Source organism: Protopterus annectens, chromosome 2.part1 (assembly GCF_019279795.1).
Source record: "Protopterus annectens isolate FY-2018-M chromosome 2.part1, PAN1.0, whole genome shotgun sequence".
Lineage (NCBI taxonomy): Eukaryota > Metazoa > Chordata > Ceratodontiformes > Protopteridae > Protopterus > Protopterus annectens.
This window is the reverse complement of record NC_056729.1, coordinates 725,777,911-725,792,333: the sequence shown is the minus strand read 5'-3', so window position 1 is coordinate 725,792,333 and position 14,423 is coordinate 725,777,911.

The window sequence follows — 14,423 nt, the reverse complement described above, 5'->3', positions numbered from 1 at the left end:
ACAGAAGGTGTGTCTACACACCATGGTGCAGTGTAATGATTGCAGATGTGCCACACAGGCATGTGTCCGGTGCTGCTCGTAGGAGGACCTCTGGCAGACATGCACCTGCAGGACAGAGCGCAGCAGCTGGTATCACCAGACGCATGTTCCAGACTGTAATGGCGGCACAGGCACGTGCTGACCGGCAGGACAGAGAAGGGCAGAGGCTGCAGAGGGCTGCTATCCATACCCTAAATGACAACATCCAGGCATTGGCAAATGCTCAACAGCAGATTGCTAATGTTCTGGATAGGCGATTAGGTGAAATGGTCATAATCCTTGACCGAGGCATGGCAATCTGCGAGCGGGAGCTCTCTATGCTGGAACACCTGGTAGGAGTGAGGCGTAGGCCACGTGGACGTAGGCCAGCAACACCACCTAGTGTAGGTCAACGTGAGCGTGCCACCTCACATGCCTGCTCCCATAGTGCCGGTAGCAGTAGCAGTGCAGCTGGTGCTGCGCTGTCAACACCAGGACACAGCAGGCCACATGGACGTGGCCCTGGACGGTCTCAGTGGGGACACGGTTCCAGCGGACATGTGTCGTCGGACAGTAGCCACTCTGTACCTCCACCTGGTAGTGCCCGGGCAACCCCAGGCAGGCACAGGTCACGTGGCCGTGGACAGACACAGTGAGCTATACAACCTGCTCTGTACAATCTGGGGCTGTCAATTATACCCCGTGTAGGCATCACAAATGGCAGAACTGTGTACACACATACACGCATGCAGCAAACACAACTGTAGGGCTCCACAACATCCACATGCATTCTGCACAGACATGTCCAGTCAACTCACCGGCCCTTACACACACACATGATGGTATCCATTGGTGCAGCCTATGCCCCTGGCAAACATATCACCCTATGCATATGATGAAGCCTGTGCCGCATCCCTGTCATCCACACCATCGGTGCAGGGTTATGCACAAATATTCTGATGCACAGGGTGAACAGCATAGTGAGAGGTGTATGTAATATTACCTGTGTATGCATAGTGAGGGATGTGTATGTTGCAGTGGTTGTGTGTGAACACTGAGAGATGTGTATGTGACATAGGTTGTGTACTGTCGACATGCACCAGTCATACCATGTAGTGCAGGTGCAGCATGCATTGTGATGTGTTCACGGTATGTGTCTCGGTTACATCTGTAGCACCATGTTGGTTGTGATACCCTGGTTCCTGCCTATGGTGTACTTGCATGTGCCTACAGGTAGCAGTGTTTGCAGTCCCCCACGTGTAACTGTGAATTACTCACAGGCACGTCTGGCAATATCAGCATGCTACATGTACCCTCAACCTGACTGTTGGACACACCAACATGACACAGATGTCCGCAAATATACTGCACCTGACGCATGTGGTTGGTGCCACAGGCTACACTGGACAGAGACGTGACATACATAGCAGGACACATTACAGGTATGGTGACATGGTGCAGGGGTTGTACACAGCGGCCTGGCCAATGATGATGTGAGGTGTCACTTGGTAGCTGGAGGCCACACTGTGCAGCAGTAGGACCCTGTAACAGTACGGGAACATGGCCACATTCACGGGGTGTACACCACTATAACGCACACCCCGTAGTGTGCAGGTGGGGATCCTTGCCTGTGTGGTCATCACCCTCACAGTACTATGCACCCACACGACGTATCACAGAGAAGGGACATGCACAGGTAGCCAGTATGGCTGGGACCTATGGCATCAACAGGGTTGTGCAATGCATCACCATTACAGGTTAGTCACCACATGGGGTTAGTGATCATTTCCCACCGTATATTAGCATACACCCTCACGCCAAGCACCAGACATACATACAGACACACACACACACTGTGGTGACCACACATGTGTATACAGACAGCCGACGTGTGTGATGCACCACACCGGCCGACGTCATGCTTCCCATACTGACGTATGTACAGATCTCTACAATGGTGTGCAGGGATGTGTAGCAACTGGGACATATTCCCCGTGATATGTGGCATCCCTGGTCACACATTCGGACACACATGGCAGTGCTGGGAATGATACACCTGCCATATGATGACACGTTTGATAGACATGCAGCGGTATTGATTGCATTATGTGTACCAACGCTATATCTGGCAAATGTGCTGCTATATGCACACGGGAGGTTGTAGGTGTTATAGGTGCCATGTGACATATAGTTGTTAACACCTGACCGCTGTGTATGCATTATGTCAGCACCGTCACGTAACAGTGACATAGCGTACTGTTTGCACATGGCATGATAGGATGGTGTGTGACACGACTGTGAGCCACCCCCTGCACACATACATCTAGACAGGTGGTTCACCATGTTATGTACACACATCCCTCCATACGTGCTGTTTGTATGTCACCGTATACAGGTGTCAATGATGGGTCTGCATTGCATCTGCATGTCGTAGGTAGGTGCAGCTATGTTACGGACATTGGCCACTGCACATGCATGGTTGCTGCATGCACAGTACAGATGTCACATGTGTCTCCTGTTGCCATGTATGTATGCATTGCTATTGTTGGACATGTGTGTTGACATACATAACACATGGACTGCAGTATGATATCACGGGTGTCACAGGCGACCAGTACAAGGGTATGTGTCCCGGTCAACACTGCTACCCCCTGTAGTGTGAGCATTCAACAGACATGGGCCCTCCTTCCATTCGCGTGTGTAGCATTGATTAGGCCAGTGTTATGCACGAGGTATATCAAAGGCTATGTATGTATGTGTTGTGTGTGCAGTCCATGCACACATTCACACAATCCCATGTATGACATATCCAGACATGTGTTCATTGGTGTACAGCAACAGTCAGGTGTCACAGCTGTGTAAGGGCCGTGGTATGTGTTGAGCCGACCTGTTCATGTATACTGGTATCATTGCAATGCATAACACCTGTTGGATCCCTGTTGGTACATGTGTACTCTGCACAGCTGGTTTACACCGCTGTACAGCCCAGTGGTCATGTGTCACATGGTGTTGTGGGAACGTAAGGCTGTGTAGTGCTGCACCAACGACATGGTGCTGACTTGACAGCTACAGTGTACACTGCAGTGTGTACGTGTGTGACCTGCACCTGTGACAGCTGTGATGGCAGCTGTGTGTGTACAGGTCACTGCAAGTGTGACCGCCCTGTACGTGAGGACAGTTATACCTTACTGTGCCCTTCTGTACTGTGCCCTTCTGTGTGTACACTCCATCTGCATGCAAGACGGCCCTTTGCAACAGCTAAGTGTGTGAGCATGCCCAGTATGCTGTTGTGTAGATGGACACACAGTACATTCCACACTGCGCCCTTCCGTGATTAGACTCCATGTGCATGCAAGTTGGCCCTTTGCAACAGCTAAGTGTGTGAGCATGCCCAGTATGCCTTTGTGTAGATGGACACACAGTACATTCCACACTGCGCCCTTCCGTGATTAGACTCCGTGTGCATGCAAGTTGGCCCTTTGCAACTAAGTGTGTGAGCATGCTCAGTACGCCTTTGTGTAGATGAACACACAGTACATTCCACACTGCGCCCTTCCATGATTAGACTCCGTGTGCATGCAAGATGACCCTTTGCAACTGCTAAGTGTGTGAGCATGCCCAGTATGCCGATGTGTAGATGGACACACAGTACATTCCACACTGCACCCTTCCGTGATTAGACTCCGTGTGCATGCAAGATGGCCCTTTGCAACTGCTAAGTGTGTAAGCATGCCCAGTACGCCATTGTGTAGATGGACACACAGTACATTCCACACTGCGCCCTTCCGTGATTAGACTCTGTGTGCATGCAAGATGGTCCTTTGCAACTGCTGTGTGAGCATGCCCATTACGCCGTTGTGTAGATGGCCACACAGTACATTCCAAACAGACGTGTGATACTAAGTGTGTGGGCATGGCCATTGACATCCTGTATAGCCATGGTGGTCATCCAGGCAACCGATGTCTATTTTCAATGTCATGATGGATGCCTACATTGAACACACTGGTTGCTCTCTCGAAGGGTGTTCTGTCTGTGGCGCATCCCGTATCTATTTAGTGTTGTAGTGCTCCGTAGATATTTAGTTGGCCCGATAACAGCACTGTCGTGTTTGTGTATGTCTACCTTGGGACAGTAATATGCTTTCAGACTGCTCACTCTCTAAACATTCCCTATCGGCATCTTTGCCTTTGCGGATGATGTCACCCACCTAGAAGTATGCCTCTGGGAGTGCTGTGTTCAGTAATCTCGGTAGCGCGTTCTGTAAATGCGTAATGCTGTAGTGTGATAAGGTAGTTAGGTGTATGTTCAACTCCCGGCCCTGCCAAGTGTGTGTGTGTGTGTGTGTGTGTGTGTGTGTGTGTGTGTGTGTGTGTGTGTGTGTGTGTGTGTGTGTTTCCAGCTGCCTGGGGACACAGTAATGGTTTTAGATGCCTCACAACACATACATTCCCTATCGGCGTCTTTGCCTTTGCGGATGATGTCACCCACCTAGAAGTATGCCTCTGGGAGTGCTGTGTTCAGTAATCTCAGTAGCGCGTTCTGTAAATGCGTAATGCTGTAGTGTGATAAGGTAGTTAGATGTATGTTTAACTCCTGGCCCTGCCAAGTGTTTGTGTGTGTGTGTGTGTGTTTCTAGCTGCCTGGGGACACAGTAATGCTTTTAGATGCCTCACAACACATACATTCCCTATCAGCATCTTTGCCTTTGCGGATGATGTCACCCACCTAGAAGTATGCCTCTGGGAGTGCTGCGTTCAGTAATCTCGGTAGCGTGTTCTGTAAATGCGTAATGCTGTAGTGTGATAAGGTAGTTAGGTGTATGTTCAACTCCCGGCCCTGCCAAGTGTGTGTGTGTGTGTGTGTGTTTCCAGCTGCCTGGGGACACAGTAATGCTTTTACATGCCTCACAACACATACATTCCCTATCGGCGTCTTTGCCTTTGTGGATGATGTCACCCACCTAGAAGTATGCCTCTGGGAGTGCTGTGTTCAGTAATCTCAGTAGCGCGTTCTGTAAATGCGTAATGCTGTAGTGTGATAAGGTAGTTAGGTGTATGTTCAACTCCTGGCCCTGCCAAGTGTGTGTGTGTGTGTGTGTGTGTGTGTGTGTGTGTGTGTGTGTGTGTGTGTGTGTGTGTGTGTTTCCAGCTGCCTGGGGACACAGTAATGCTTTTAGATGCCTCACAACACATACATTCCCTATCGGTGTCTTTGCCTTTGCGGATGATGTCACCCACCTAGAAGTATGCCTCTGGGAGTGCTGTGTTCAGTAATCTCAGTAGCACGTTCTGTAAATGCGTAATGCTGTAGTGTGATAAGGTAGTTAGGTGTATGTTCAACTCCCGGCCCTGCCAAGTGTGTGTGTGTGTGTGTGTTTCCAGCTGCCTGGGGACACAGTAATGCTTTTAGTTGCCTCACAACACATACATTCCCTATCGGCGTCTTTGCCTTTGCGGATGATGTCACCCACCTAGAAGTATGCCTCTGGGTGTGCTGTGTTCAGTAATCTCGGTAGCGCATTCTGTAAATGCGTCATGCTGTAGTGTGATAGGGTAGTTAGGTGTAAGTTCGATTCCCAGGCCTGCCAGATGTGTATGTGTGTGTGTGCATGCTCCCGTCCACCTGGGGACTCAGGTTATGCTTTTAGACGCTTTGCAACACAGATATATCCTGCTGACATCTTTGTCTTTGCGGATGTTGACACGCACCTTGTAGAATGCCTGTGTGTCTGCTGTGTTTAGTAATCTCGGTAGCACGTTCTATAAATGCGTCATGCTGTAGTGTGATAGGGTAGTAATGTGTAAGTTCAATTACCAGCCCTGCCACGTGTGTGTGTGTGTGTCTGTGTGTGTATGTCTGTATCTCTCTCTCTCTATATATATATATAATGTATATATATATATATATATATATATATATATATATATATATATATATATATATATATATATAAAATCTATTTTCTGCCCATAACTCTGCTCTTGCATGGACAGCTGACTGTTTCATGTATCGCATATTTGCATAGCTTTCACATACCAATGGGGTATGTTGCAAATCCCAACATTGTCCATGCAACGTCCGTGTTACGGGCGGTGTTGTACGTCCTTACAGGCGTTTGCTGTATATCTTGGCAGACATCTATCCTTGCTGTACTCTCACTGTACTCGTACACGCCGGAGGCTTCATGTATCATGGCATAGTTTTGCTGTTTGTATGTCTATTTGTGCTGTGTGCATGGCTGTGGGTATGTCCCACTATCATCATTTGTAAAGGTGACAGCCCTATAGGTACTTCATGTAGACTGCTGTGTCATTTAACATGTCAGCACATACCTGCGGACAGTACTGAACGTCCTACTGCAGCGCATTTCATACCTTCTGCGTTATCTTGCAGTCGATATTGCTGTTTCCTCACACATGTATCTTTGTCTGATCATACCACTCCACCTCCTAGAGCAAATTTCTGGACAAGGCCTTATCTGATAGTGGGACACATAGGGGCAGTATTGACATGTTGCTCTTACAAACGTAGATAGTTGACACAATAATAGGTTTTGCATTAGTATGGCTTTTCTGTCGGATTTGGTGTCTTAATCACATGTTTGTCATTATTTCATGACTTCAGTTATCAGGAATGTGCCAGAATGTTACTGATGTTACGTGGAACACACCAAACATATGAGGCAGAACTCTGCACATTCTGCATAAATCTGTACAGTTGCGGAGTATGTGTCTGATACAAGATATCAACTTTCTGACGCCAATACAAACACTGTATGGCGGCATCACAGGTCACATGCCATTACATTTATATTGCAGGACACACCCACCCAGACAGTTGTATTCCTCACACAGGCCGACAGCTGCTTATCCACACTAATTGGTCTATCATGTACCGTATGTGTGCGCCGTTATTTGCGCTTTCCGTCAGTGGCAGAGCTCACGTACGAGTATGGGGGACTGGACATTGTTACGGTGACACTGCATGACACCCTGAGGGACACATTACTTTTGTGTCTATTAACCTTCCACATTGACATTCACAGGGCATACGTTGTCATTCACATTTGTCGGAGTACATGCGTATGACTTGTACATGTTTTCTCATTTGTCCTGATGTCTTTCTTCTCACCTGTCCACCTAGTATCACTAGTTCTGTACATGTATTTTGGACAGGTTACCTTCATACCCCTAACCTGTACACATTATGGGTAAATGCCCTGACGTTTGACCTTTGCCCTTGTTACATTTGTCATAGTAATGTTTCTTTCTGGTAAATTGATGGCAAGGCATTATGAACTGTGCGGTTAGATAATAGTGACTGACATTTCCATTACATGATTAGTAACACTCATAACATACGTATTCCTGGCTATGCCAGTATTCTCACAACATTCTGACTTTGTCTGGGGTATATCTAATATAGTCCCTATTTGTATTTCATGTACTATGCCTTAGTGCAGCTGTGTTATTCTGACAGTTTGCCAGTTATGGGTACCATCTTGGTCGTACGCATGTCCATCCATGATAATCGCCTACATGACACTGATATAGGGCCCTACATATTGCCAAAATGGTTTACGCAATATCCAGTGGATGGTTTGCCCCATTATTGAGAATATAGGCGTGTGCTATACCCACATCACTCCCACGGGGCGGGCCTACAAAATCTCTGCCAAACAACACCTAGGCCCATTTCTGCATACCCATGATTCCCATACCTGACAACCCTCTACAGTACCCATTACACATGTTTAATGTGTGCGGTACTGAAGTGTGGAGACACTTATATGCACTCCCCACTCTCCGGATATCAGTTCGTATGTCATACATTCTATCGACATATGTGTCATCACCCTTGCACCTGCTACTGTTGCATGTACAGCTATATCGTATTTGCTGAGGTCACTTATTTTGCGTCAATGTCGGTTGACACTACGTATGGATCAATTTTTGGGGTCCTGCAATGGACACCTGTCTGCATGTTTAAAGTGTAGAACTTGCTGGACTGTCACTTTCTGGCCAATGGTTTGGAATGCAGCGGTTTATTCACCTTTCGTGCATGTCTGTTTGTCTACCCATATTAGCTATAACGTGGCCTATTTATGTACATATGTCATATCTACGGGATATATGTCTGTTGTGTATACATATATACATGTACAATCCTCATTTCATAACTTGCTTTGGTTTACGTCTGTGGATTATGTGTATACACATATATCTATATCCATACCATACCTTTCCACTGTACAGATTGTAGCAGAGTGTACAGCTGGTTGCCTCTTTATCTTCGGTGTGTTTTACATAAACCTGTGTCTATCTGGCAATGTTGTGGCATTTCATTTGAGACTTATGGTGGGGAATACTGGCAAGCAGTTCAGGTTACGACTGCATACCCTTCAGAGAATCCATGCTACTGACACACCCGTTATTCTATCCACTTTCTATGTTTGTTCTGGCACATATCTGGGGTTTGTCCCTATTTGTACTGGTAGTTTGCCTGCCTTTGTCCGGTTTCATACTTTACGGGGTTAACAGGTTTGAGCCATGTATATCTAACGTGGGGGAAACAGCATTCATTTACTATGCTGTGAGCGGATCACACACGCACAGGCGCACTTGCATTTTCTTATTGTGGGTTACGCGCAGGCGCACATGCATATCCTTATTGTGGGTTACATATGTTTACTAAGTCTTTGTGCTTACGTGGGCTTTATTACTTGAGACAGTACCAGTAAATTATCTGTAATCTGGTTAATGGACGTATGTGAGACACACGTTCACCTTTACATATTTAACTGTCTGTACAGCACATACGCATTCATTACACTTTCACATTATATGTGCTGTAGTCGTAGTTGAACCGGGACTGCATTCACGTTGGCCGGATGCTGTAACCACTATACTTTTGGTGTTCTGACTCATTTATATGCATACCCATAGTACATAGCTACATTAACATATGCCTCCCCGCTTCACTTATGACACAGGCATCCATTCTCCTGCTGGGAAAAATGCGGTAGTACATGTTACACATTCCCTATTCCCTACTGCTCTGGACACAAGCTGCATATTTAATCACTGCAGGGATATTCAGAACCCCAAGGCTTATAGTCCTGACACATACAGGTTTTTAATTGTCAGGGTGCTCATGTGGTGATCTGGGTTTAGGCTTGTCCGCCTGGTGAATGGAACTGCCCTGACCATGTTCAAATGTCAGACAAAGCACATGGACAGGGTTTGTCCAGTTTAAACATTTTATCTGTGTTTACAGACACAGGTGTTTGGGCACCTGTCAGCAGATTATAATGTTGGCAATACATAATATGGGTGGGGGTGGTTACAATACATAATCCACGGTGAGTGGTGTTCCCATTCACATTTGACTATTTCCCGTATTCATTCTTACGAGGATTATTATTTTGCACATGACTTAACTATGAATTAACTACAGGTATGCAGTAGTACAGTCAACATATGTGACGGTTTGTTACAGTATAAATGTACGGACCTCTGTAATACTGGGGACTACCCCACATCCTTCACAACATTTCATGCTTATGTACATACTATTATTCTGTGAACTTTTGAAGTTTGTGAGAGCAGTAATTACATCTGTCCCTATTTGTCCACCCATCCTTTTAGGCTTTGTCCAGATTTTGTTGCTGTAATAGGTTGAGAGGTGGTGTCGGTATGTGATTGAGTTGAATATATACTGTTGATAATTCAGTAGGGAGTAGGGTTACCACCTGTTCCTCTTTGTGAGGGGAAGTCCCACTTTGGACAGTTGTGTCCTGCGATGAAACCTAAGACATGGCAAATGTCCTGTGATTTTAAGACAAAAATATATTTCTTATTTTCTTTACTAGTTGCATGATACAGGTATTTTGTATCTGGAACACATAACTATTATTTGGGATAGCATAAGCTATTCAAATGCTATGGAATAAGCTTTTATCTTGGCATACAAGTGTAATTCTGTCCTTTGCACTGGCCGGGGGTATGTTTTATCCTGCAAATTCTCACATTTCTACAAGGGATGTCCCACCTTGGGCATCTGAACAGGTGGCAACCCTAGTGGGGAGACCTGCATGGTGGACAGGTTTTCCATCCTGCGTAGTATGTTTTGCATGTCTGTGTAGAAACTGAACAGTACCGTGACTACACATACATGTTTTGTCCAGTTTTGTACAGTACTGGACACCGTGGTGTGTATACAACTCTGAGGTTTCAACAGGTTACTTATCCCACGTGGGATGTACACACATTTTGCCGAAACATGAACGCGCGGGCATTTGGATTTACGTAACTGTGATGGGATGTTTACAAACGTGGGATACATATTTGCAATCCTGACACTGCCTAGGACGATACTTCCTACTACATATGGGGAATACTCGCTATGTGTAGGTGTACGGCTGCGCAAGGCTGGTAGCTGGATTTGGTGGACATTCGGACATGGGTGCGGGTTATGTGCTATACAGGGGTTGTTGCGTATTGCATTTGCATGCATGGGTTCTGCTTTTGGATATCCCTTTTCCGCATATACCATCCTATGTGTATGTGCCGGTTACGTTCCTGTTCATGTGTATAGCACATTTTAATATACATATGTTTGTGTGTGTTTGGTATACAATTTGGACTGTCAGGTTTCTTTATGGTTGTTATATAGCCACAACTGCCCAGCTGTGTACTATCACTACCACTGTGGGACTGCTGGTGACCATGCCATGGGGCTAGACGTGTGTATTGGTGGCACGCTGACATGATGCGCTTCACTTCCACTGGGTATAACTACTGACAGTGCAGTACATTACGGACACACGATTTTAAATATCATTTGTTCCATGGACGGAAACTCATATTGTGTTGCGTGCATTTCTGTTCGGTTCTCCATTTTGTGTGGCCGGGAACTGTCTTGCATGCTTTGCATATGTTTCATTATCCATGGACACTGATAGGTGCGATTACTATTGCAGGCAGGCTATAATATTCAGCAGTTTAGGTTGCTCATCGCCACCCGACATTGACACGCCTCCGGGCGCAGCTTAGTAATGCCCCAAGCACTCGCGCACGTGTCCTATGCACGTGGATGTGGTGGCAGCGCACCTTCATTAATATGCATATGGTGCTACTACACCATATATACGCCGCACGGCCGGCGCAGGCCTTACACCAGCCTTGCGCTGAGCTTCATGAATCCGGGGGAGAGTGTAAACGGATGGGTGGCTGAGTAAAGAAATATGCATGAAGTGTAGTATAAGACAAGGAGATCTCATGTGTGGAATATTGTTTGCATTGGTATTGAGTGTGAATGTGAGTGATGTAGCTTACATAATGAAACATGCTAGATATGTGATGCAAAAGTATGAGGTGATTCCAGTCGTTTTTACACATGAAGACAATATAGTTGTACATGCTAAAAGTCAATATGAATCAGGGAAGTGGCTGGTTTGTCTGAATGGGTGTTTAAAGGAAATTGGAATGACCTTAAATGAAGATAAAAGTAAGGGTTTGTGTGGTGTGGTGAAATTGGGGGTCATTTTTCATTGAATTGCTTTTGCTAGGGAAATGGAGAAAATATGTAGTTTTGATCCAATGTGAGGGTTTGATAAAAGAAATGTAAGAGATATGTCTTATGGGAACTTATATATATTAACATTCAGGAAAATGGCTTATCTGGTGAATTCTGTAACAATGGGAAAATAGCATATATATACATCAAATGTTTTTATGATCCCAGAAAACAAATATGAAAAGGAAATGGTGCAATAGATGTTTTCTTTCAAATGGGGTTGAAGGTTAAACCCAGTGAAAAGAGATGTGTTGTATATGAGTATATAAGTGAAGATGAAGGGGAGTGTAGTTACTAAATCCAGTTATTTATTTAGCTTATTTAAACTTGTATAGAGTAGTAAAGTTGGTAAAGAAAGAAATGTTTAAATAAAAATGCAAACAAAAAATCTGGGTGATGATGAGAATAAGAAAAAGAGAAAAATAATATGTAAATGAAATAAAAAATTATCAAGAAAAAATATTAACATGGAAAATAAAAATTGATAACAAAGAAAAAGAAGAATGTGGCGTAATAATGCAATAAACAATATTCTTATGCAAATCCATGGCACATTTTCCAAGAAGAAGTGATTGAAACCATTAAAGTAGGTGAAAAATGGTGTACCAAGATAACAGAGTATCATTATTTCCTGTGGAGTCTGGTAATAAATAAGTTACCAGTAAAATGTCATATGCCATACAAACAGAAATTTGAAAGAGTGAGTTTATTTTGTGGGGAGGAAGAGGCAACATAACATTTTTTGAAATGTTAGAGTGCTGAAATTCTCATCTACAATTCTCAGATATTCTTTTTTCTTCTTGAGAATATTAATTAATCAGTATAGATATGAATATGATTATATAGTTATATTATTAGAACAAGAAGAAAATATATGTGAGAATTGTAGATGAGAATTTTAATATTGGTTATTTGGAATGAAAACCTGAATGAAATTGTGTTTATTGGGGAATGGATTTTGGCAGCTATATTGCAAAAAATTAGTTTATGGTTCTGGAAGAAGGCATAGGGGTTAATTATGGAAAATAACAATGATGATAATATAAGAAAAATAATAAACAGAAAAAATAGAAATATGCATGTATGTGCTTGTAAATATGTCAGTAATGTTTTTATGTTGTGTTAAATAAAGAACACCTAATCTTTTCTGTAGGTGCCATCAGAACCTTTGCTACTACCAACCGAAATAGATGGGCCTCAGTTTAATGTCTCATTCAATGGATGGCACACTTGAAAGTGCAGCAGCCCCTTTATGCTGTACTACAGTGTCAGTAGTCAATTTATCAGGTGTGGGATTGGAATCCACAAATGTCTGCACTAAAGGTGAGTGTGCTCCCTGTCGCACCACAGATATTGATTTATTTTCTATTCCAAAATGTTTAAAACTATTTCCAAGTATTCTCCAGCACTATGATATCCTACTCTGTATCTGCCAAATGCAATATATTATAATATCATATTTGTATGAGGCTATTTTCTCTTGATTACCACACCAATTGATTCCCTGGATTTGTGAATCATGTATTTTTCTTTAGAAAGGCTCAAAATATAAAGTAAATAATAGAATGATAAGAGAACATCCCTGTCTGGTTCTCCTGGTCAAATTCAATTCGCCTGATAGCACTCCTCCCACTTTCATTCTCTCTTCTGATCCTTCATATATTCTCCTTACTAACTATATTATTTTAGCGGAAATTGCAGATGCTGGAGTTGACCTGCATATACAATTCCAACAGAACCGGACAAATGTTTTTTCTATATCTTAGCCCACTAACAGTAATTGCTTTTTTATGCTCTGATGCCCTCTGAATTGTTCTATTAATATTGTCTGTCTATCTGTCTTCTAAAAAACCACAATGAGCAATGCATATGAATTTTGATTGAACTTTTCACTGTTCTGTTAACTGGTTTATTCATTGCCAAGTCTGTGGGGTCTTTCTCATCTTTTGAGGATATCACTGCCACTGCTGCTCTATAGGATACCAGTACTTCTTCCGCCTTTCAATACATTATTAAAATGTCTTACAAGTCATTATCAAATACTACCCTCCAAATTTCCAAAGTTCTATGGAAATGACATCTATTCCCTGGGATTGCCCTGTTGATTGACAATACATCACAGTTTACATTGTTTTTCTGTCAATCTTGGCTAGTAACAACTGAAACCCCTCTTCTTCTAAATGTGACAAATCTAAATACTTTAAATGCAAAACACTGAAAGGAAACTGATAGTAGAACAGTTAAGTGCAAGAAGAAAAATGCTTGTTTTTGACTACCTCTGTTCTTGTCTGCAACACGTTATCAAAGCCACCTATTACAACCTCTTCTAGGATGTCATCAAGCACTTGCTCCTGCTTATTTGCCTGCACATTTCTCCCAGTCCATGAGAACCATGACCAATTTTACCTGAAAAGGCATTTCTCGTATGGCCCTTACTGGAGTGGACTGCACGTGCAGATAAAATTTCTGTCATACAAATGCAGTATTCAACATCCCTCTTAGCAGCACGCTCTCTGTAATCCCCCAGAATCGGGTACAGACCTATGTGATAGTCTTCACCCATTGCAGTTTCGATGTAACGTAAAACGAATGTGTCATTATTTTCATTAGTTGACTCGTGGCTTTTATTTCCCAACCTATCACTGTGGACATATTGAGCCATATATGCCCAATCTGGTTAAAAAAAAAACCTCTTACTTTGAGATATTGTCATGTATTTAAGCCAATGTTTTCCCTTTTTGTCTTTGTATCTTGCTGAGAAGGTTTGAAATAGTCCCTTTAAGTTTCCTTATATCCATACCCTTCTTATCCAGTTGTGCTATGTCAC